This window comes from Epargyreus clarus, unplaced genomic scaffold (assembly GCF_041222505.1).
Source record: "Epargyreus clarus isolate Ecla_fem2 unplaced genomic scaffold, WU_Ecla_fem_2.2 ptg000021l, whole genome shotgun sequence".
Lineage (NCBI taxonomy): Eukaryota > Metazoa > Arthropoda > Insecta > Lepidoptera > Hesperiidae > Epargyreus > Epargyreus clarus.
This window is the reverse complement of record NW_027332228.1, coordinates 9,946,579-9,972,729: the sequence shown is the minus strand read 5'-3', so window position 1 is coordinate 9,972,729 and position 26,151 is coordinate 9,946,579. Positions and strand designations below refer to the sequence as shown.

The window sequence follows — 26,151 nt, the reverse complement described above, 5'->3', positions numbered from 1 at the left end:
CGTCGACACTCTCATTAATGCAGGGAAATTAAATCGCTGAACGAAGCCCTCTTAATGTAAGTACTTTTAATCAAACTTTTACTAAACGGATTTAAAATCCTGTTCCACAAGCAAGCCATCCGATTTTAACCGATTTTCAGGCTAAATTAAATAGTAGATTTAGCTTGCGATAGACCATCTATAGATAGTTAAATAATTTTGAGAACTATCTTGGAACGATTCATACTTGTGTCGCTATTGTTACGTTTTAATACTAAGCCTGTTTTTAGCAAGAAAGAGTGCTGCGTTTAGATGGAAGGGTGTGAAAAAGAGGACCATCTTAGTTCACCTGCAGCAACGAATCTCAAACCGACTCCAGATTGGTCGAGTAAAAATGTCCATGGGCAACGACCACCATTAGACGGACTCTATGCTCCTAAAATAAACGCTTTCTTTACTTACAGCCCCACACTAGGATTCCCTGTGTCGTGGGTGCCATGGACACACACATAGAGAAATACACAAACACCCAGATCCAGAAACAGAAATCTAAATTCATCATTTAGAAATCTGTCTGGCCGGGGATCGAACCCGGAACCCTTTGCGCGTCAGACCGGTATGGTAGCCGCTCCGCCACGCGGGTCGTTCTTCTCTACTTCTTTGTTATAAAAATATGAGAAATGGGCGCAAAGTAAGCAATAAATTCAAGAAAATATAACCGAGAATTGGGCCATCGAATAAGGTGGTTAGCACAACATTATCACGCCGTAAAACGGGTGAATACATTAGTGGCATTCAACACGTCAAGGGCGAGTTTTCCCACCTAAGGTGCCGTAAGCCCTGCGGGTAGGTCCTCCATGAAATTGTATTTTTGTGGATAAATAATTGCTCGCAAAATCCGTCGCAAAATCGCAAAATTTGGAAGCAATTTACCTTCCAAATTTCTTTTTTATCGTAATAACCGGTTGTGAGCAAATATTGTTTTACAGGGATTTTAATACAGGCGTTTTCATAGCTTACTTTAGCCACAGATAAGTATAGATATCTCACCGCCTTGTAATTGAAGGAAGCCATTAAATGACTTAAACAACCGATTATGAGCAAAAATTGTTTTACAGGGATTTTAATGCAGGCGTTTTCATAGCTTACTTTAGCCATAGATAAGTATAGATATCTCGCCGCCTTGTAATTAAAGAAAGCCATTAAATGACTTAAACAACCGATTATGAGCAAAAATTGTTTTACAGGGATTTTAATGCAGGCGTTTTCATAGCTTACTTTAGCCATAGATAAGTATAAATATCTCGCCGCCTTGTAATTAAAGGAAGCCATTAAATGACTTAAACAGCTGACAATTCTGTCAGCCGTTTAATGGGTATCATGGTGTAATTTACGCGGAATAATGCCGACATGCGAAGTTAAGATACGAAATCGAAGAAAAAGTGCGAAGAAATATCGTTTCATTCGTAAATGATTTAAAAACTACATTTTTTTAATATTTTTCAAACACGAAAGTAATTGACGGTGTCAATTGTCGAAAGGTTACATTTTCTTGTTAAGAGCGAGTAATCTTTATTAATCTATGAATTAAGCTATGTATTTCAAAATCGGTTGGGTCATTGAACACTTGGCTACAATGTAACTCCCTTTCCAAAAGAGTCTCGTGTTGTTCTTCTTAAGTGAAAATAGTTCGACACTGTAATAAAAAATGTGAAACATTTTGTTTTTCATACAAACAAACATTGAGCCAGGATTAATTTTAGCATATAGTTGTAAGGTTGACTTTTTTTTTAATTTTTTGGAAAACACTGTTATACATTATTAAGCCAGCATTCATCCTCGTATTTTTTCCTTATTTCATATATGTACATTGTGTTCACTATATGTCCCAATTACGCTAAACAATATGGACGTCGTACATGCGGACCACAACGAATTAATAATTCCCCGCGACACGCATTCGTTTCATTAATAAAACAATATACGCCTTAGCGAACCACGCCCGACGCCTTTTGTTCTTCATGACCGGCTAAACGGTAGTCTTCCCATTTATATCCATCGCGGGCCATATGGTCCTGTTGTAGCAATGTTTGTATTTCATCTGTTATGGGTGAAGCGTTTATGTGGATATTTTTTACTTTTTTGCGACCAGTACGCAGCGTTTATTGAAGTGTTTTGTTTTATATGAATAATTTAATATATTATTTTTAATTGAATATGATACTTGTTTTCTTCCAAAAATAAATATTTTCGTAAAATATAAATTGTAGAGCAATTTACACCGGATACCTATTGTATGTACATGTACATTGTACATATGCATAGGAGTAGCTTTAGCTTTGTTATGGTAGGTTCAAAGGTTCAAAAATGTACAAAGATTAACTCCAAGATTAATTAATTCTTTTTTGATTGTGTTTTTCGCCCATGTACTTAATAGATGAATCTGGTCCCTTTATGATTCCACCGTGACCATGTAGTTATGAGATTCTGAATATCTACTAACTTTGCAATAACTACATTTTTTAGGAGTAACAGACGAGCATACAGTCCACCTGATGGTAAGTGGCTTCTGCCACCCATTGATATCTGTAATCAACCCCAGATAGGATTAGTTATTCCTACCTGAGGTCGACCACAGATGCGCTGCTATACCCCTGAGGACTGGAAGCTGGAACGCCTCGGAAAAGTCTATCTCCCTTACCACACACTTCAAACCGGAACACAGCAGCGGCTAACACTGCTGTTATTACGTAGAAATAGGTGCGGTGGTGGTACCGCCGCCGCACCTATTTCTAAGTAAAGTAAGTGGCTTCTGCCGCCCATGGACATCTGTAATTAACCCCAGATAGGATTAGTTATTCCTACCTGAGGTCGACCACAGATGCGCTGCTATACCCCTGAGGACTAAGCTGGAACGCCTCGGAAAAGTCTATCTCCCTTACCACACACTTCAAACCGGAACACAGCAGCGCCTAACACTACTGTTATTATGTAGAAATAGGTGCGGTGGTGGTACCGCCGCAGTCGAACCACAAAGGGTTCTAAGCTTCAACGTTTTAAAAAGCAATAATAAAACGGAATAGTGAGTTATGAGTCTTATGAGCGAGTAAAGTAAATCACGTTTTATTTACTCCTTTTTCTTTTTATGCGGGATAATCTTAGAAATTCTATTGTATAGTTAAACTGCTAGTCCGCTCTGAATATAGAAATGAATCGCGTCGCCATAGTAAATTGTATGACTACACCTGCTCGCAACAACTTCAGAGCGGACTAGCAGTTTGGCGCGGACTATACCTACCTAAGAAGAACCTTCAAAAACTTCAATATGAAACAAATTATCTGAAATATGCTCGCTTATTACCTATCAATAAGATAAGATAAAATTTATAAAAAGCAAGAAAAAAATGATTACTGGGGATCCAATGCTCCTGAAAATTAAATTGGAATTCTCTATATTATATAAACTCTGCAAAAATCTACCATCTGGATCTGATTTTAATTAGCATTCATAATTTTCATACTCCTCCTGAGAGTATGAGACCACACGTCACGATGTCCAATGTTTATCAAAATAAAACAAACAGTTTTGAAATTATGTCTAAATTTTAAAGTTATAAAATAAACCCTGTATAAGAATTCCTTGTTAATCAAATTAGGCGCTTAACTGTCCCTAAAGAATTCCAGAATTCAATCTTTTTAAAAGCTTAGGTATGCTACAGGATTCCATTTAACTCAAAGACGTTTTATTGTTAAATCTTTTTACCAATAAAAAGAAAACAGTTTTATTAACGCTAATACTTTTTAAATTTAAATGAATTCTGTTCCCTTAGTATTAGTTTTTACGTTTTTATAAAAATGACTGTTTTTGTATTTGTTTACGTATTAACCATACATTTCCAATCAGTACCCTTACTATAAGTTTTAACGTTTTGAAAAATATGACTGTTTTGGTATTTGTTTACGTATTTGCCCATACAATTTCCAATCAGCGCCCCTAGCGGATTGTATAAGAACTATAGTGTCAGTAACGTAACATTAAATGTCTAAATTGACAAAATGGCGCTTTATGTTTTGTCTCTCTTTTTTGCGAACATGTGAGGCAGACAAATTACTTAAGCACTTACTTATTGTTACGTTTACTCAGTCTATTGAAGCAAACGGAACAGAATAATGGATTGAGTAAACGTAAATTAAAAATGTGAGATGTTCTGAAAACTCACGGTAAGGTTACAGTTCTGATACAGTCCGCTGGGGGGCGCTGATTGGAAATGTATGGGCAAATACGTAAGCAAATACAAAAACAGTCATTTTTGTAAAAACTCATAATAAGGGTAGGTACTGGTTCGAGAAGGAACGATTATTTGTCAGTTTGTGAACAAAGTTCCATTTACGACATTCATATTGCTTTATTATTTAATTTTGGACCCACGAAATTACGAGTAACATACAAGGCGACGGAAATTAATAAGCATTTACAATGTGCTTGTTGGAGAGATTTATTACAGTTTCGGACATTTTATTTACATTTCTAAAAAGTTAATAACTTTGTACCTTTCCATATTTTAATGTATAATTTTATTTTCCTGTAGTAATGCTTGCTTTTATATACTCGTATATTACTTGACTGAACCGACGAGAAAATAAACTGCGTTATGTATCAGCAAACTCATACGACGGCTAGCCTAATGGTATGAACTTCAGACTTTCATTCCACGGGTCATGGATTCAAATCGTAGGCCTTCTTTGGTTTTTCAAAGTTATGTGCATATTAGAAACTAATGACACTATGCTATATCCGCGAAGAAAACATCATGAGGAAACGTACATGCCTAAGATTTTTTTAAAAGAAAAGTTCTAAAAGTATGTGAAGTATTGCAATCCGCACTTGGCCAACTTGATGGCCTATGTCTTTTTATTAGTAGAGGAAACCCCAGCCGAGGGAAAATAATACTTTGCTGATGAAATCATACAAAAACAAAGAAAAAATACATTTCGCGTCGGGGACTTTACTTAAATAACGTGCAGTATTTCCATATAACACAATAAACAACGTTAACAAGTTAAGAGGTAATCTTATACTCAACATACTGCACTCTGTTATTTAATTGTAAATTTAAGGTACACAGTAATATAAGCTACTTAGCATAATTTACCTGAAACCATATACAAGTTAACTTCGCGAACGTTGTAAGAGTCCCTCGCAAACTAACTGTTATTATGTATCGGCTATGGGCCATTTAGCTACTTTTCAGAAGCAAGATCCAGCGTCCTAACTTTACACCCTGCACATTCATATGCACACTGCACACACACTGTTTAAGTGCTGGCAGCTACTGAATTCGAAATATATTATCTAGCATTCATAAAGTCGTTAAAACATTTTTGTTACCGCGTGGAGACCCATGACGACCCGTGTGGCGGAGTGGTCACTATAGGTACCTGTCTCAAGCACAAAGGTATCTGACAGATATCTGAATGATTTGGATTTTAGATTTTTTTGTATGGGTGTGTCTTTGGTTTAGCTGATACCAAAAGTAGCTATTCTGCTGGTACCGCAATATAAAAGAAATTATATGAGCACAGTAAGCCATGCTAGGAAAATTACCTTATATAATATAGTATTATGAATAGTGGCTCACATTTTATGTTTTATTAGAGACGTAATTATGGCCCAGTTAACAACCGTCGTATATTAAACGCTTATATTATCCACCCACACATGCAACTTTGATGTGGTTTGGACTCTATATACAAGTTATTCATATTTAGTTAATATTGATATTAAAGCTTGTGTTTAAGTTATTCAGCGGAGGTGTCAATGCCACTACTATTTTTATTTTATGTTTTTAGTTTGAAAGGTGCAGTAAGGTTTTTGTATAATTTATATATCACTAGTTGTTGCCCGCGGCTTCGCCCGCGTTTAAAAGAAAATAATATAACATACTAACATACATAAAACTGAACATTCGTACCTTCAACTTTGCTAAAGATCATCACTTGATCAAATGCATAGTTTACGATTCAATCCTTACTAATACCGATTAAAATAACCGATGTTTAGGGTCCAAAAGATCGATCCTCCGATCGATCTCCTAATCGATCTTAGATCGCCATCCCTAGTTCTCGTGGGATTTCCAGGATAAAAACTATCCTATGTCCTTTCTCGGGTCTCAGACTATCTTTGTACAACATTTCATTAAAATCGGTTTAATGGTTTGGGCGTGAAGAAGAGACAACCAGACAGACAGACAGACAGACAGACAGACAGAGTTACTTTCAGATTTATAATATTAGTAAGGATTGAAGTACTCGTAGCAAACGAGATTGTAGTCCACCAGATGAAAAATGTTATCTGCCGTCTGTGGACATTTATACCAGTTCCATTGAGACCGCCATTTTAGTCCTCAGGAGTGACAAAAGTGATTGGCAACAGAGAGAACCTGTTCTTGCCTGCCTCCTTTACTCCTGCTCCATACTGTCATGTTAAAGGTTCCCATGGTCAGGAGTGACCATTTACTACCAGGTAGACTGAACGTTTATAAAAAAATTCGTTATACCAATTGGCTTTCCTAAAGAAGTATAAGTAATAACTTAAAAATTTATTACACAAACCATAGATTAGTAAAGATTACTCACTCCTAACTAGAAAATGTACCCAGTTTTGAGAATTGAAATACTTGCGTAAAAAAGTTTTGCCACGTCTCCGTGCTAAAATATCCCTAAAATATTTGAAATAATTATTTATTTATTATGTAAATTCATGTAAATAACGCAGTATTAGTTAGTTATTCATAAATTTTCTCTAAAAATATTTTTATTTGTCAAGAATTCAAAAAAAGAACTTACGATAATAAGCCATTTGTGGCTTCATTTAATTTCAAGGCGGCGAAGTATCTTTACTAATCTATGACACAAACAAAAAATATATACTAAACATTTTTTAATATACTTTTTAGTAACATCTTTAAACAAATGTACGCAATATTTTAGCTCAATAGGTCAGTGTAAATTGTTTAAAATTCAGTTCCAAGATTTGTTTTTACATACATACGAACTAACAAAACAAGTTAAATAAAAGCGCTTAATAAAAATCATGGAATAATATTTCATTAAAATATATTTTAATGGATATGAATTTAATAGCTTCAACGAAATGGATAATGTAAATGTTTTATCGGATTCAGTCATAGATATCTCACCGCCAGCTATTTATAGCTGTCATGGTGTAATTTACGCGGAATAATGCCGACATTCGCAATTAGTGGTGCAAAAACACGAAATCGAAGACAAAGTGCGGAGAAATATAGTTTCATACGTAAATGATCGACAAACTAAATTTTTTAATATTTTTCAAACACGAGAATAGAAGACAGTGACAATTTCAATTGTCAATACTGGTTCCATTTTATTGTTAGGAGTGAGTAATCTTTACTAATCTATGGATTCAGTAATAATTTTATTATATTCGAAAACATTAATTAACTCTTTGCAAATAAATATTCTTTACATCAAACGAAAACAAACTTTAGGCTTAATATATGGTTTCGGCATTGCCCAGTTATTTACTGCTAGACAGTTTGTAGTGGAACACCGAGTGGCTACTTACGAGAGATTTATTGCCACCAATGGCAGTAATGACCTACGTTCGGAAAGCTATTCTAATGTACACAGATAAAATAGGAATTAGAAATAAAGAAAGGACAATAGACTGGACAGAGAAAAACCTTTCATATTAATAATCTATGTAAAGAGGTGTTTTTAAAAGTTCCGTACTTTTATAAAACACCTTTTAAACACATATGAAGGTGGTAGAACTCTTTGTAGTTCGACTCCGGCGGCACCACCGCCACACCTATTTCTACCTAAGCAGCAGCAGCAGAAAGCACAGCTTTCTAGCAGTGTTAGGCGCTGCTGTGTTCCGGTTTGAAGGGTATGGTAAGGCAGACAGACTTTTCCGAGGCGTTCCAGCTTAGTCCTCAGGGGTAGCGGCGCATTTGTGGCCGACGTCAGGTTGGAATATCTAATCCTATCTGGGGTTGATTACAGATGTCCATGGGCGGCAGTGGCCACTTAACATCAGGTGGACTGCATGCTCGTCTGCTACTCTTACATAATAAAAAAAAATACCTTTGGAACACATATGATGATTGGTGTCCAAGAACGTTTTTTAAGTTAAATTTCTTTGGGATTTTAACACCACAAACGTTAAGTTACGTATCGTGAGAGTTGTGACGAACCATGTTGTACTAACCATCTTGTATTTTTTTTTATTTTGTGTACTTTTTATTAAAAACACCACAGAAGTATAACGTCTTACGTGCATAAATAAATATAAACATGTTTTTTATTAATCTAATAGATAATCGATAATCAAGAATATAGTTTTTAAACGTTCACGTTTTTAAAGATTTAAAATAATTATTCAATAAAACATTAAGTAAGCGTTTGGTAAGTTTGTTTGAAAAAGTAAGAAGAAAAATATTAATGTACTAGATAGGAAATGGTAGATTAAGTAGTAAAAAAAGAAATAAATATTGTTGAATAAAAGTAATATCCCATTACAGAACACAATAAATCTCCACTCAAACAGTCTCAACGGAATTCCCCTTAAAACTCACTCACAATTAAATCGTAAACTTCTACGAGCGAGCATTAGGACAATTCTTGATAAGCATTAAAAATCGCGCAATTACGTAACATTTAGTGTTTGTATTGCGTTGTGTGATGGGCCAACAATTTGTAGGGGCCTTGGCGAGTGCTGGTGACAATGAACGGGCCACGAGTCACGAGCTAAATTTGTACTCTGCGTTCCACCTGTGGCCGGGATCTGCTCAGCTGTTCGTTACGAATTAGGGCCCGATCAGATTAGCAACTTTCTAATGAGAATTAAAACTACGTAACAATCCGTTTCTAATATGTATCATGGTATATTTTTAAACCATGGAGTATATACTACTCTCCCTCCCACATACGATGCGTGCATATGCAAGAAATAAAAATATACACCCGCCACTTTTTTTTTAATAGTAGAAGCTCGGAAAGGAATCGTAAAGACGCAAAAGTAAGTCATCAAAGTAGAGAACGTTTTAACGTGTCACTGTGTCTTACTCTGTCGTGAATGTTGTGTTTACTTCATCGTATAAACAAGAAACGTGAATCATTATTCTGTAGTATCCTTTCTACTATAAAGTTTTTAAACTATTTAACTGTTGTTAGACTTTTACTGTTGTTAAGGATTATAATATGCTTCTCAGTTTTCATATTTCTTAAACGTTAAAACGAATATTAAATACATGACAGACTGTGTTCTTATGCCATGGCTTCAGTTCTTTAACCATATAAGAGTCAGGTTAGGCCCAAACTATCTTTTTGGAGATTTAGTTGGTAAAGAGTACCCTCTTTGCTCAGATAACCTCAAAGTTATGTTACTCAGGGTGGTATTAATATTTTCCGATAATGATATTATATTAATATCAATAATATTGTTTTTGGAGCTTAATTATAATGCCACGTTTGTTCAATGATATGGTGTATACTTTAATATTGGAAGTAACGTTAACATGAACAAGAAATAAAAGAAATATAGAATATCATCATCAAAGAGACATAATAAAATATTTGTGCGACTGAGTCGTGAAGTCGCAACACAAAGTCGCTCGTCTATTCAAGCACCTATTGGCTCTCAGCGATTTCCTCAAACCGCGACCTTTGAAATTTTTAGCGCCAGACGCGATGTCAACCTTCCAGATTGACAGCGACACCGTCTTCTAGTGAATGTCTTGTTTGTAATCGATTTTTGTATTTATAGTGAGATGTTTTCACTTATTTTTAGCATGAAGCAGTTTTGCGTTTCGTTTTCGTTTCGGTGAAAGAGTTTGGAAGACCGTTCGCTTACAAATGAAGCGATCATCTTAGTTCTTAGTGGAAGTTATCCAATCCATAGTCTTCTTGTCTCGGCTGAATCTTAGGCTCGCCAGCAAAACCTGGTAAAGCTAAAGGCCACTAGAGCCAATAGCCAATAATCATTTCGAAGAAAACATACTTCAGTGAACACTCTCAGTGAGAAGCCATGATCTCTTATCATCAGGTAGACTGCTTGCTTGCTACTTCTAAATTATAAAAAAAGGTTTTAAAATCCAGTTACTGTTGTAAGATGCAAAAAGAACGGAGTTGCAAATTTCCATACAAGATCGTGTCATCATAAACAAGATACGCACGATAAACATGGCCCTCTCTTGGCAGTCGGGTAAAAAAAGGTATCACAGACAGTAATTTGTATGTGAGGCCACGTTATTAATAGTAGGCAAGCAACGAGGAAAATGAAAAACATACATTGAACATTTCTCTTTGTTACGACAAGTGGCAAGAGATGCGAGTGACGTGTTTTTACGTAATATGCACATCAAACGAATATGCAGTCCACCTGATTTTACATAGTCGCTACAGGTCCTAACTATCTGTACACAAATTCTATAGGATTCCTACCAAAGGTCGATTTCAGAAGATTTTTTACTCCTGAGCATTAAGAATTCTTAGAATGTGTATAATAAATATTTGTTTGACAACACTATTCAATTAGGATTATTATCTGCTATATCGGTAGTGTAAATGCACTGTATCTGTAGTGACATAGGTTATTCACAATCAGGCTAGCCACCTGATTGTAAATAACCTATGTCACTAATGTAAAACCAACATGCGTTATAGTCCCCGTGAAACTGCTAGTCCGCTCTGAATATAGAAATGAATCGCGTAGCCATAGCAAATTGTATGACTACACCTACTTGCAATAACTTCAGAGCAGTCCAGAAGTTTAGAAACTCAACTTACTTGATTTTTTTTAATACATTACGTTGATTTTTTAATACATTTACTACCGTATTGCTTTTATAATAAGTGCAATACTTTTTATAACATTTATTTTAATTAGATTATACGTTTTTCAATCAAATTTCCACAATACGTTGTTTATGTTAATACAATCGTACACCTACAAATGTAGATAACATAATACCTATGTAGGTGTTGGTATTGTATTTTCTCACTTATTGTACTAAAGTGGCACACAGAGACCGGATATTCTATCTGGATATATTCGGTTATTTAGGGGCATCCAAAAATACTCTCGGATGTGACATATGGCATCGTCAAAATATCGCATTATATCACACTTTATGATATTTTCCGGATTTATATGAACAGATGGTCGCTTTTCTGGCTTACACATTATTCTTTAAACAAAACTATAGGTGTGTGTGGGAATTTTTATTTATTAAAATACAAATCTCCGTGGTTCGACTAAGGAAGTACCACCGCTACATTACACTTATTTCTGCCTTAAAATAGCAATGTTAAACGCTACTGTTTTTAATACGCTTTTATTAGCTTCAGACGTATGTATGTTGATATGTTGGTATGTTAGTATGTAACGGAATCTTTGAACATGATTTTAACCCCCTTCAAAACGTGGGGTGCTTTTTAAGATATTATCAAAATGATAATCCTTCTACTCAATATCTATCAATAAAATATTTATAACTATTGACACCATGCACCCCACGCTTTTTTTACAATAAAAAATATTTTTATCTTATTTACACTATTCTTAATTCAAATTTTAAGAAATTTATTTTCTATTTTTTAGTTGGATTTTCTATAAAAAGTGTATTTTTTTAGTTTTTTGAAACTATTATTTATTTTTCATTTTTTGGTCGAATTTTTTATAAAAGCGTATTTTTTAGTTTTTTTAACTATTATTTATTTGTTTTGAAGTGTGTAGAGTAGTGTAGACAGACATTTACATCAGGTATACTCACCTCGTACTCAAGGGTAGCTTATTGCTAATGGAAGCGATTCTTTTTTATTTGCAGAATTCCTTATGATGTTATTATTAAAATTATCCTACAATTATGAATGCAAAAGTATTTTTTATTTTAACATAATAAAGTACCTATTTCAACTATGTATAAAAAAGAGCTACATTACACACGAAAGTACTCGTAATACAACCATTAGAACGCTCGCGTGAGTGAAAACACATTGGTATGGACATGGGTATTCATGAATAATATAAAAATACTTAACATTCTGACATGTGTAGCACTACCATGAGTTTACAAAAGTATTACTCGCTAGCGACTGCGTAAAATAAATGTATGAAAAATTGTACAGCGCCTCTGGTGGTTACTCGTAGAACTAAATTCCGTAGTGTGAGCCACTCGTAACGTAAAAAACCTATCGAAATCAAATCGCTAGCGAATGTCATTATGATCTATTGCCATACAAATTCGGTCCCATGAGTCATTAATTTGACAGACGTTGTCAAGAAATACCGTAACGATAGTAGTTATGTTATTCACTAGCAAAATGACAATAGTTTTCTATTTACAATTTCTATAGTGGCGTTTCTATGCCAACTCATGGTAGTGCTAGTGTTCAGCAAAGAGGAAAATTGTGTTTGTAAATTATTTATTTATTGTTTAATGTTAAGAAGATGGGTTATGCACCAATTACACTTATTAATGATCATTATAATTACATTTCTGTAGACAGATAAAAATATATAAATTCACAATATCGATGTTAATTATAATAAAAAACGTCAATGATAAGAAAGAAGTTATGAAAATACAATAGTTAAGTATTGATGTTACATTGTTTCCATGGTTATTACATATGTAAAAAAGCGTACTATAAACTAAGTGATTATTTGACTGATAAAACGGTATGGTCTGAAGTAGTTCCAGCTCCACATGTACCATTAGGTTAAGTTTAACATTGTAAAAAACATTTTTTTTTAAGATGTGTGTTATGGAGTTTCTTTCGCCGCTTCTTCTCCATAACAAAACACCTTGTGAAGTGGTGGTAGTTGTATTGACATTCAAAAAGTGCTCTGTAAAGAACCTATTTTGAATAAAATTTTTGATTTGATTTGATTAAAATATTAATAATTATATAAAAAAAATATACTGGACTGAGGTTCGATTCCAAGTAGAATCCTCTATTTTGTCAAAGTGATGTGCCTATTAGAAATTAATTATAACTTGCTAACTAATCCTTATGTTCTGATAATTATCTAATTCTACGTAGGTACTGGTCATAGCGATTCCCTTTATTGATTCCCATGGAATTCTTGGAAAACTTATTGGAGGTTTGAATATAATTTTAACTATTGTGGCGACGAAACTACGATCTCCGATTTTTTTTTTTTAAATAATTGTTATTTCCTGCTGGTATTGATTTTCCAGCATCTTTCATTCTTTAATTACTATATTAAAATTACTATATTATTATATTATGATTATGAATGATTATATAATTTAATGCAATGATTGCTCACATATTAATCAATGTACATATTCTGTATTAAATGTACTTAGCCTATATACAAGCTTTACTTATTATTGTTCTATTTTTTATATGACATATTATTTTACTACATTTACTTAATTACTTAATTTACGATACGATCTCCGATTCTGACTATGACTTTACGTTTATGTATAAAATCAATGCATATTATAAATTCTAATTCACGTATACAGTACCTATACTTAAAGTTTAAGTATAGGTATTTGAGTTTTAAACTAATTGGTCTGACCATTTGAACAAAGTGTACTAATTTGAACCGAACATATTTAATAACATATTCGGTTAAAATTTAATCTAGCTCTAATGATGAACAGTTAATTAAACGATAATGTGTAATCCATTACCAATCCGTGGATCAACATCCTTAGTACGTAATGGATTACGAACAGTGATCAACTAACGTACTGGATTAATTAATTATTGTTATTGGCATGTTACATCTCCCGGCTGTTACAGCTAAGTTTATATATTGATGGGATTGAAGGTTTGTCTTTGTCTCATTAATTAGTGTATAGTATAGTCATAGATTAGTTAAGATTATTCACTCCTAGCAAGAAAATGTAACCAGTTTTTACAATTGAAATTGACATTGTCATCTATTTTTGGGTTTGAAAAATATTAAAAAAATGTAGTTTTTAGATAATTTACGAATGAAACGATATTTCTCCGCACTTTTTCTTCGATTTCATGTTTTTGCTCCACTTAACTGCGCATGTCGGCATTGTTCCACGTAAATTACACCATGACAGCCATTAAATGGCTGACAGAATCGTCAACCGTTTAAGCCATTTAATGGCTTCCTTCAATTACAAGGTGGTGAGATATCTATACTTTACTATGAGTATAGTATATATTGTTAATCAATAGTTTTATAAGGTTCTGCACAATCAAGACGCACGGAGTGCGTTACCCAAATTCCCGCAACGCACGCAGTATACTTTTTATAGTCAAAGTAATTTAAAACTGTAAGATTACTTGCTTTTAACTCATTACAAAGATTACTGACACTACTGAAATAAAATTTATTCCATGATAACTTACTTCATAATTTTTACTAGGGACTCACAAAAACTGGAAATTCAAATCAAATCTACCGAAAATTTACTAGGAGTATATCATAAATACATAATTATAATTTAAAATGTTACTTACTAACATTATTAGAATTTAATATTAATTTTATGTAAGTCGCCAATAAGTTGGAAGCATATACATCAATACATAGAAGGTACGTTTGTGTTTAAGCCGCCAAAGGGCTTCCGAGAGTGTTCTACGCCTGATAACACATTGATAACAGCCAAATTGACTGATTAGCGTCCCCTACAATGCATGAAAATGCTAATTATGAGATATCACTATCATGCATGTATCAAATTATTTATTGGCCGCGTTCTGTCTATATCTGAAATATGGTTTTTGATACAAAGATGCCACTAAAGTACGTTTAGTTTGCTTGATTTGTCATTTTCGAATATTCATTGTGATAAGTTATAATCAATTTTCATTTAAGGAGTTCATTTGATATCTGTATAAATTAAATGAGAGTAGGAGTAGGAGTTATAATATCACCATCGGTATTAACCTATTTTCGACTGTTGGGCATAAGTTACGAGAAATTATTTCAAAAAAGAATCGTAGTTAACGACGTTAGCCATTATTAGAACATTATTAAAAACAGACATATAGTTTTCATTTTAACATATTATTCTCCAGTAAAAATAATCAAGTATAAGTACGACAACACATAATTATTTTAACTTCAACTTTTTAAAAATCAGAGATGTGTCATGAGGTTAAATTCCAGACCTCTGGAGTTATATAGAGATAAGCTTCCGACCACTGAAAGAAGTCTGGAGCAAACCTTACCGTACTTTAGAGAAGGCTTATCTTACACTAATCAATAATGTAGGCTTCAAATATTTTCGTACCACTTTTAAGCCAATAGCTAATTATGAGATATCACCATTATGACTAATTATGAAATATACCCCACACGTTCACCCATAGACCCATACATAATTATTTCATGATCTTACACGTGGGGCCTATCCTTTTTCAGCCAAGTAGAATGCCTTGATATTCATGTATTTGTTACTAACATTTATACTATAATATTATAACGAGAAAAACTTTGCTTGTTTGTTTGGTTGTAATGAAAATGTTTGGCTCAGAAACTACTGGACCGATTTTAAAAATTCTTAAAAATTCACCATTCGAAAGCTACATTATCCACGAGTAACATAGGCTATATTTTATATGAAATATGTTTGATAAATAGATTTTGAGGCGGTACAAAGCCTGCCGGGTTGCTAGTTAGTTATAAAAGTGAAATTGTTACTAACCCAATGAAATATTCTAAATAATCATTTATTATTATTCCTATAATACTTGTAGCAAGATTTGAGAACAATTGTCCAATAAACAATTGAATCCAATCCCGAAATCCGATTCCAACTCGCAACAAAGGAAATTATATTACGATTCGAATACCTAATATGCAGGTATGAACACGTTAATTCGGAAGCCAAAGCCAGGCATAATTAGTGAAGTCTGACTGCTCAAACGAAATAGGATTAACTTCACTTTACTGTTCGCGTTATATGTGGAAAGTTTCATGCCTACTTGGTCCGTTTCAAATTGTGCGCCAGACGGAAATTATTTTCATAGTAGTGCCTATGTTTGCCAATTTTGGTACAATGGGTATTCAGTTTGTACATGTATTCGTTATTTACAAGTGGATCTAGCAGAAAAATCAGAATTTTGTTCTTACATTTGCATGTTTCGTGATTTGCCGGATCACAAATGAATTTACTTGACGTAATCGGGTTGAATTGAATCGTAGTGACCAGATCCATTTGCGGTGCTGCGACATACGTACTAATCAATCCGAGGAAAAAATACTTGTGATTCAACTCGTGGTGAGATTAGGTGCAGAAAATGTACAAGTCAAAATTAAAGCTGTATTTTCTACAATACATACTTACATTGCAATTGTAAGGGCACGATTTACCTGCGTTTAAAATATTCCAGTTGCTTTTGTCAGGGTTCTTTAGCAAAATAGTTAGCAAATCTTTTATGTCTGTTCGTTTGTGTGTGAATTCTAATAAAATTGTCTTATCAAAGAGGTAAAATTTGCTAAAATGATGTATTCTACGAATCACAAACATTGTTACGACTATAGCAATTACGCCAAAAAATGGGTGGGACGGCATAAGACAACTTATTTTTAGAGTAATTGTTCAGGTCGACTTTTTTATCCACCTAATAAGTACAGTGAACTTGTGGATTACCATTTCATAAAAAATAATGTAGATAAAATAATATTCCGCAAGATCTTCATATTTTAAATCAAATAAAAGCGAATTCATAATAAATCCATAGGTGGTAGATACAGTTATATCAAATGCAGATAACGAGGTCTTCAGAATTTTAACGCAGCCGAGAGCTGCTTCAGGAAATGTCGATTTTTATACAGAGCTGGCGGAATATGTTAAATCGGATATTTTGCGCCGAGGGATTTAAACTAGGGAAGCCGATCTGAGATCGATTAATTGAAGAATCGATCTTTTGGGCCAAAAAAAAGATTATTTTAATAGATATCCAGTATAGGATCGATTCAGTGAATCGATTTTTCATACTAAAAAATCGAAAGTCGACTTTTTCGAAGTTAGTTGAATGTGTTATAGACATATGTGCTTGTTTGGTCCTGATGACATTTTTTTTCGCTATCTTCACCCTTTCTAGTTGTAAAGATCGAAGATCGATTTTTGAAGAATCGATTCTTTATTGCATTTCGATTTGAATCGATTCAAGAATCTATCTTTTTCGGAAAGGATCGCCATCCCTAATTTAAACTGTGCCATTAAGGTACAACCTTGAGACGCGGTGTGAATAGGGCTTTATATTTTATGTAGAGAATTTCCACATTTATATACCTTACTTTAGTTTAATTTAATCCAACCATAATATTTTTAAGTTCGTAGAACTAGTATAGCTCGATTGGGAAGGATAGTACCTATTTCTAGCATTTTTTTTATAATATAGGAGCAGCAGACGAGCATACAGTCCACCTGATGGTAAGTGGCTACTGCCGCCCATGGACATCTGTAATCAACCCCAGATAGGATTAGATATTCCCACCTAAGGTCGGCCACAGGTGCGCCGCTACCCTTGAGGACTAAGCTGGAACGCCTCGGAAAAGTCTTTCACCCTTACCACACCCTTCAAATCGGAACACAGCAGCGCTTAACACTACTGTTATTAGATAGAAATAGGTGTAGCGGTGGTGCCGCCGGAGTCGAACCACCTTTTTTAGCATGCAAAAGTTCTTGCGTTTCGGTGGTACGGTAAGCCTGATTTGCATAGGTGGCGACCATATTTTCTTCTAAGAGACAACACATCTGTGTTCAGTGACAGTTGAAACCCCTATACTATGGAGCTAGTTCCAATTGTCCGCTAGTAATCATCAGGTGGATTACATGTTCGTCGGCAACTTCAATATTATTCAAAAAACCATGAACAGGATCCCTTTGAGCTAGCCCGTTCCAAACAAAAATGTTTTCTCTTTTTGTTTCCGAATTCGTATGCCACATAGAGAGCGACAACGATTTTTCATTTATTTTCGAGACTAATGTCCTACTTTCAGCATACAACGTAGACACAAAGCGAGTCATCCAATTTTAGATGGTATCTATTGATCGAAATTCTACTCCACGGCTATAGATTAGATACGCGCGGACTTGTACCAATTACAATAAGCCTGGATTATGTGCACATCAGCGCATATGCATAGAGCTGCTGCATATAACAAGAGGATACGAAATAAGTTAGGCAGATATAATAGTAACAAATGAAGATGGTAGACCTCTTAGTATTTTGACTCCGGTGGCACCTCTACTTTTTTTCTGATTTGGAGGATGTTATAAAGTAAAAACATCTATACAAGGCGTTCCAACTTAGTCCTCCGGAGTAGCAACGCATTTGTGCCCGTTCTTAGGTAGGACTTTGGAGTCAGGAATGGACATCAGGAATAAAGCTCAGATAGGATTGGGTCGTACTTGGGCTTTATTCATGATGTCCATTGGCAGTCCTGACCACTTTCCATAGTTAAAGCAAGTTACATTTCGGCGTAGTAACAATTTAGTTAAAGCAAGTAGTTACAGATTTTAATTAAATAATTTAATATACATTTTCATATTAATCAACCTTCTGCCCGGAAAAAATGTGGACCTATTTTACGACTGACATCAAGATTTACGATTTATTTACGCTCAACATTCACGCTCGAAAAGCACAATAATCGTATTATTTTCAACTAAAATCCCAACACTTGTATCTCTATCAACCGTTAATTTCTCGACTGTATAATTACAACAGAATTAGAACAATTGACACTCTTGTTGATTGGGATTCATCATTAGGCCACTTGCCAATCGATCACTTCAAAATTAGATTCAACGGAATTTGATAGTGCTCAGTCCCAAGTCTTTATTGAAAATTGCTGAAAACAAAGAAATTTATAACATTAGATGTTCAAAGAAAATAATAATTCAATCCTTCGTTTATATTCGTATCGTTGATCAAAGGCTAATGCTAAATTAAGTCAAATAAATTTTATTTAGGTTTACATTTATATTTTGTTTCTTCTATAAATGAAAGAAATAAACTTTAGATAAGACTTAGAAAATTATGATAACAGACTAAAAGACTAAACGTTCTTAAAAAAATACTGTCATTGCTTTATCGCAGTGTAAAGACAACTACTTTTGAGGATCACGTTGGAACACCCCAAATATGTAACAGCACTAATTAGAACTATTGGTTTTCAGTTTGTAGAATGATACCTTCATTTGCTACGGATTTGCTAGTAGCTACATAATCACACGGGACCGCAATATATTTATTAGACTGATTATTTACTCAAGTATTATATAATATTACTAACTGACCCGGCAAACGTGTTGCCATATAAATAAAAAATGTTAAGGGTGAACAACCCTTATCACTTAGGGTTATGAAAAATAGATAGAAGCCGATTCTCAGACCTACTGAATATGCATATAAAATTTGGTGAAAATTGGTAAAGCCGTTTCTGACGAGTACGGTAACTAATATTGTGACACAAGAATTTTGTATATAAGATTTTGAGACGATTTTCATTCATATTGATAAAAGCTTGATACGCTTTTAGGTAGGTACAATTTATAATAAAGTTTTAGTTGCCTGATATTATAAACACCGTAAAATATAATTTATGACATTTTTAATACTCTTATATTATCTAATCCAGGAAAATAATAATAATACAGGTGGCCAATATTACTCGGGATTAAGAATACCTCCCGACGTTACTCCGAGCGCGATAATTTTCACATTTTCCTATTTTTTCTTCATGAATGCTTCCCGGAGGAAATTGAATCTCATTATTAACCTCCAGTATCCGAGAAAGGAGAATTTAGTCAACTTACGATAAAATTTTCATGTTAAAAATTCGTCTCCCTGTCTCTTTTCGTTCATTTATTTGTTATGTGGTTAAGAAGTACAATTTAAATATTTTTTTGTTATGTTAAAGTCTCAAACTCAGCATGAAACCCTTGTTCTACTTACAAATTATCATAACTTTAAAAGAAAACTCTTCATATGCAGAGTACTCGACGGGTTATAGGTACTCATAGAAACAAAATGTCGGCAATTATAAAATTTCACCAAATTAGAGACTTGTAATAAACACCGTCAACACATTTTTCCCCAAAGCCGTGCATGAGTCCCTCTCAGGATGAAAGAGAATCAGGCATTAGACCATTAGAAAAGTGCGGATTCACCTTTGAGAACTTTAAGGAAAACTCTCAAATAGACTTTGTTTTTCTTCCCTACCCTCAGCTAATTAATTTCTAATACCTTCACCACGTTAAAAAATAGCTTTGGAAACCGAAATTCATGCCACTTTCACGCCACTGAGGTAATTCTTTATTTAGACCCTTCAGGGGTTGAAATATCAAAAATATTTCTCACGGCTAGGTTAGCAGTAATAAAGATTCGCAGAGCTTCTAGAGCAAGATTTTATACTCCTAGATATAAGGATTTAGTTGGTACTGGGTAAGGTTAATGACCCCAGTGGTCAGCTATCCTCAGGTGGACGGCATGCCCGTTTACAACGCGTGGGAATGTCATAAAGTGAAAACCATTAAATTAACGAATTATGACATTTCTAAGTAATTCGTGATAAAAATTTACTATAATATAGTTCTGTCTGTTTGTTTACTACATGGCGTATTTCCCTTGCCAACTTGTAAATAACTTATGTAAGTCGTACACGCTACGGTTTTCCGGACAGTTTACATGCCCAGGTTAGCTTGAACAGGTCAACCGCACGTCGGTAGCGTGTATGAGATGGGGACGTTGTGGTGTACTGTAAGGTGTTCAGTTCTGTAGCGATAGCATGGAATGAAGACAATGATGCGCTGTACGGTGTCACAAGACAAAATTGATTTTTGATCCTGCACAGGTGCAAAAATCTGCACAGGTCTATTCCCACACAGTCCGGTGTACCTGCACAGGCATACCAGAACCGGTAGAGCTCTCCGGTGCACCGTAGAGTGACAGGAAAATGTTTATCATTGCTAGTATTGCTACATTGCACCAACTATCATCTATTGCCCAGTCGCTTGTGGAAAAAAAGATCCATAACATGTTAAGTAACACCCGTGTTTCTGTAAAACTATTTTTATTCTTTGAGCTAAATCGAATTGCTAATTCATGTCAGTACAAAGCCTTCCGGACAGCAATTGCTGTGGTTTGCATAATCCTGATGCATTAGGAATACAGTCCCGGTAGTTCAGTAAACCTCATGTTTCAATGAATTCATGAATTTATCTAAATTTGGTCGTTTAATAAACGAAAGGGTAATATTATATTGTTTTGTAGCCTATTACAAAAGTTCGTAAAATTATTTTTGGGGTAGCGTAATCTAGTTGGTATTCAACAATCATAGGGCTAAGCCATGCCCGAAAGTGGGGCATAACAAGGTTAGAGCCTTGACCAAAATTTTGAGAAATAGTTTATGACATAATTTGAATTGAAGAAACATATACAGTAAGAAAACCTAGATGAATATGAAGTGTTCTTAATACTTTTATGATTTAAGACTCGAGAATAAGAGAATAATTCATTTTTTTTATTGTTGATATTTCGACCCAGTTACATAGATCTTGGACACCGAAATTCTTCATAATGTTCGCGAATATCTTTTAAAAACTGGCACCTATTTATAAACAAACAAAATGGATAGCAATGCTCATTTGAACATTCCACATAGTAAATCTTCACTAGATAGTCGTTACAAATGAGCGAGCGTAAGTAGAAAACTTTGGTGGAAGCAATTACTGAAACTGAATCGTGGTAACTGTACTAATTGAATAATGGTATCAGACAGACTTTATCTTATGTTAAATGTGTTACTTAGTTAAGATTTGATATTCATTCCTAGAAATGGGGAGCTCGAATGATAAATATGATAATTTTGACATAAACGAAGGTATAACGCTGCTTATTAATAAATGCTCAATCTATATAATGTTTTGCCTACCGTAGATTGGAATCTGTCAATAGAAACTATCAAAATGAATAGCGGGCGTAAGTGATGCTATTAATTCAATATTACATTTTTTATTATATTATAGTAGTAATAAACGAGAATGCAGTCCACCTGACCTTAAGTGGTCTTTGCCAGTCATGGAAATATTTTATCCACCTCAGGAGTAATTGACTCTTGCATGAGGACAGCCACATGTACCTACACCCGAGAACCATTGTGATGCCTCGTATTAAGTATTTCTTATCATAGTATCATACCATTCAAATCAGAACAAAGCAGCGCTTAACACAGCTATTACAGCGAGAAACAGGCGTAGTGGTGGAGCTTCCGAAGTTTCACCATAATCCTATCATAACTCTTCTACCTCCACCCCACCTGGTTTACCTTGCAATATCATCAAAATAAATATTACTTATTCAAAGGGAAGTTCAACTTTACCGTGTATTGAGGGTAAACACGCCCTTATCATTCACGTTTTACAACGCGAATCAATTGACGTTGAAAAATCCCTCGGAAAAAACGCAATTCAGGTGGATCGTTACCGTAAAGAGTTAAAAATATTATAAGTGACGAGCCCTTAATAGAGTCCTCATGTAATTAACTCTAGAATACTATAGTCACTTTGTCAGACTCTCGTATAAAATTATTATTTGACAAGTATTTATAAATTGAAAAATACTATGAAATACTTGTATTGTTAATTTGGTTTACAGAGTGTCGTTACACATACACATAATAATAAAATAATTCATAATATAATTATAATATTATATATTAGATATGTGTTTACCGTTTTCATTTTATTAACTCGTAAAGATATTCATATGCGAGCCGTTCATAAATTTATATCAGCGTCTCTTCGTCTGTTGGAACTTCTCGATTTAAATAATGTTATGGAGGACGAAAATTTGAAGTTCAAAATTAATAGTAAGTACCGACGCGTGGAATATTTTTAGCGATTCGCAGATGACTCTAAAAATAACGTTACGGACATTTATTTAGATGTCACACATAATCCTGTAACTAAAATCGTTTACTACGATATAAATTCGCGTTAGTTCACATTTATTTATTCTAAATAACTTCTTAACTCTTTTAAACCAAATGCTTTCAGAGTAGGTACTTATAATGCTATTGTGGTAAAGGGATATGTATATGTATACTATAAATAAGTAGTATAAAGTGCTTGGCATTGTAAAACCATATTAAAAATACCCGCGATGTCATTGGACTTGGCACAAGTTGAATAATATGATCTTTGTATACGTAGGCAAACGCAGCTGCTTGGTGACAACTCTATAATAGTGTAGTTATTATTCAGAAACGTATCAATAGGTACTTTTAAACATTAACAATCTTAAGAAGTATTGTAAAGTTGATAGAAATTATATTTTAAGTACAGCTTGCAGTGTTGCTGTTAAATATCACAAAAGAGGGACAAAGTGTACAAACACAAATCAGTGATAATAAAATACATTCAGACATAGTTTTGACAAAAATATGCTGATTGAATAATGAAGTTGTTTACAAAATCATGTTTCAATAATCGACTAAGATGCAATCAATATACCGGCTTAATTAAAAATAAAGCAGGCAGAGCTTTTGTGGAAAATCTGATAAACTTATGCTATTAAGAAGGAGATTTTTATAATTTTAGGAATCGCTGTAATAATAACACTAATTTACCTTGTTATTGCTCAGTAAAATAAAAAAATAGATTATATTCGTAACATTTAAGTGAATAATTCAGCTAATCTCGGTTTCAATTTTAGCGTTGCGGTTCTATGAATCTACGCTATCCCTGTTTTACTTCAATTACTTTACCCCGTAGGACTGTGCAAAATTTAAATGTCCTCATTATGAGCTAAATAAAAAGTGGAACACTCGCCTGGTTAACGTTTAAAAACATTTTGTGAATTTCCAACAAAATGCCGACTTCCGCTCTTGAAGAAGTATTTTTATCAAAAACGATTGTAGTATTTGTAAGCATACGTACTACAAAACGACATCCGACCGCATCATTTGTGTCTTCATCTTCTTTTAAATTAAATACAATTTTCATAAGTAGATCATTTTCAAATCGGCTATGTTATGTTACTTATAAATATTACTAATGTGTATACTGAAGGTTTCTTCGGTGATTTTAAATTTAACTAATAGCTTTTCCTCAATTTTATCCTTTCTTAGTATTAAAGTTTTAATATTTTCATGTAGAAACTTAGTGAAACATTTAAAAATTTGGATTCAAGTTTTTAATGGCCTTATTTTAATCGCGTGTTCGTGCTACGAAACATCGTTAACTTTGAGCGTGGTTAAACATATTAAGTAGAACTTTTATAATAACTGAAAATAATAAAAGAATAACAGAACTTAACTAATAATATAATCAAGAAAGTATTTCAAGGAAATAGTATAGTAGACATAAATTATACAGACAAAAAATAATAAAAAAAATTATATATTAAAATACTATATAATTGTTCTTACCAAGTTATGGATCGATATATTCTTGATGGTACATTCACACAAAACACTAAAACACTTATTCGAGGATAATTTACAACTTTAGTTTGAAAACTGCCGCACTAAACTATTTTAAACACTTTTAACACACTAATAGTCTATATTTGTCACACAATTACTGCAATACTACAATTAGGTAGGTATTTGGTCACACTTAGAGTTCTAGTTGAGTAGGTTTAGAAGGGTAAAAATGAAAAAGTCCAAAACTATTTCTAAAACCGTGTAAATAGTTTACAAAGAGCGTGTAAACTTTAAAGGTTGCAGGTAGAAAGTTTCAGTCGTTTCTTGTGTATAAATAGGTTACAGTAGAACTGTCCCATGAGATGCATTATGGAGTGAGAGAATTAGAAGCAGGATTACTAATTAGGAAGGGAGTTAGCGTTGAAAATTTAGGGTTTCCCGCGGTCGAGTTTGGGAGTCATTCTGGTCAAAATTCGTTCGGTGAAGGGTCGAGGATAGGGTTGTGGTAGAAGTTTGTGTTCGTTTGGTCGATCGTAGTCCATGTATCGCGCGTTACGGGCGCCGGGCGCGCGGGTAGCTGGCGCGGAGGTCGAAGAGGGACTGCCGCTCAGCCCAATCCCGTTAGAGCGACAACCCTCACAATTCGTATGCACTATACACAGTACACTTCGCACGACATGCAAAACGTTACATGCAATCCGTAAATTATTTTCGTATCTACCGTATTAAAATCGTAGGTTTTGTTAGAAGACAGAATTAGTTTTGAACGTCAAATTACAACCGCTACGAGTGATACGGAAGAAACGGCGAGAGACTTCATAACACATCTTTTCCATTAAAAATGACATTTACAAGTTATAATATTGGAGCGAATGGAGCTGAAATTGCCTCATTTTTATTTGTTTTAGACAACGTCTTAAAAACATGATCTATTTTAGACAAACATTTTTCGGGAAAATTCGCAAATCATTATAAGAATAGATATATCGTGTTCTTTACTCTTAACCCGTTGTTTTTGTGCTTAATGATTGTTTTAAATACAATTTACAAGACTGACCTAGTATTGGAATCAGTTTTGTACTATATTCGTAGACATAAAATTATAGAGCCTATTGGGCTCTACGTTTTTCTAGGGGCTTCGCTTTTCTTTTCTGAAATATTCCATGTCCATTTATGTCTGGTACTTTGATTCTTTATTGCACTAATGTACGAATTTTACTTTAAAAAAAATACTACAAGAAATCTATATTTTTCCAGCGATAGTTAAAGTGGTGGTATATCCAAAAACTTTTAAGATTTTTCAGATACCACTATAGATGCGCTGGAAAAGGGCAGATTTATATCACCACTAAAGTCCAGCGCTAAGACAGAAATGGGTTACTAATGTTTAAAATTATATAAGGGATGAATTATACTAATAAACTACCCCATACAAAAAGTAATTAAGATCGATGGATAAAAAGAGAGGATCGGTGGTGAGAAGGGAGGGTTCGTGACGCAGTGTTTAATAACAATTTGCAAGGAAGTGGAAATATTACTGCGGCATTTGATTTACATGAGTGGTATGCATTATGCATGAAGTGAAAATTTTTACACTTAAATCGTAAGTGTTTAAATAAATCTACCTGGGCGTTGGTTTGTTAGGGAAATCGCCTGTAAGCTATTGGTATTTTCTGTATAAGTTTATCGTTAATTAATTCTTGTCATAATTTATAAAACGTATG

General features: G+C 34.0%; 1 protein-coding gene across 1 annotated transcript in view; it reads right to left on the bottom strand.

The window, feature by feature from the left end:
* Stacl (SH3 and cysteine-rich domain-containing protein) overlaps window positions 1–25,071 on the bottom strand; it is a 258,237-nt gene extending 233,166 nt beyond the window's left edge. Inside the window, exon 1 of the mRNA XM_073084326.1 lies at window positions 24,431–25,071. The gene's annotated coding sequence lies outside the window, so the exon portion shown is untranslated. The remainder of the gene's footprint in view (window positions 1–24,430) is intronic.
* Window positions 25,072–26,151: the final 1,080 nt, after the last annotated feature.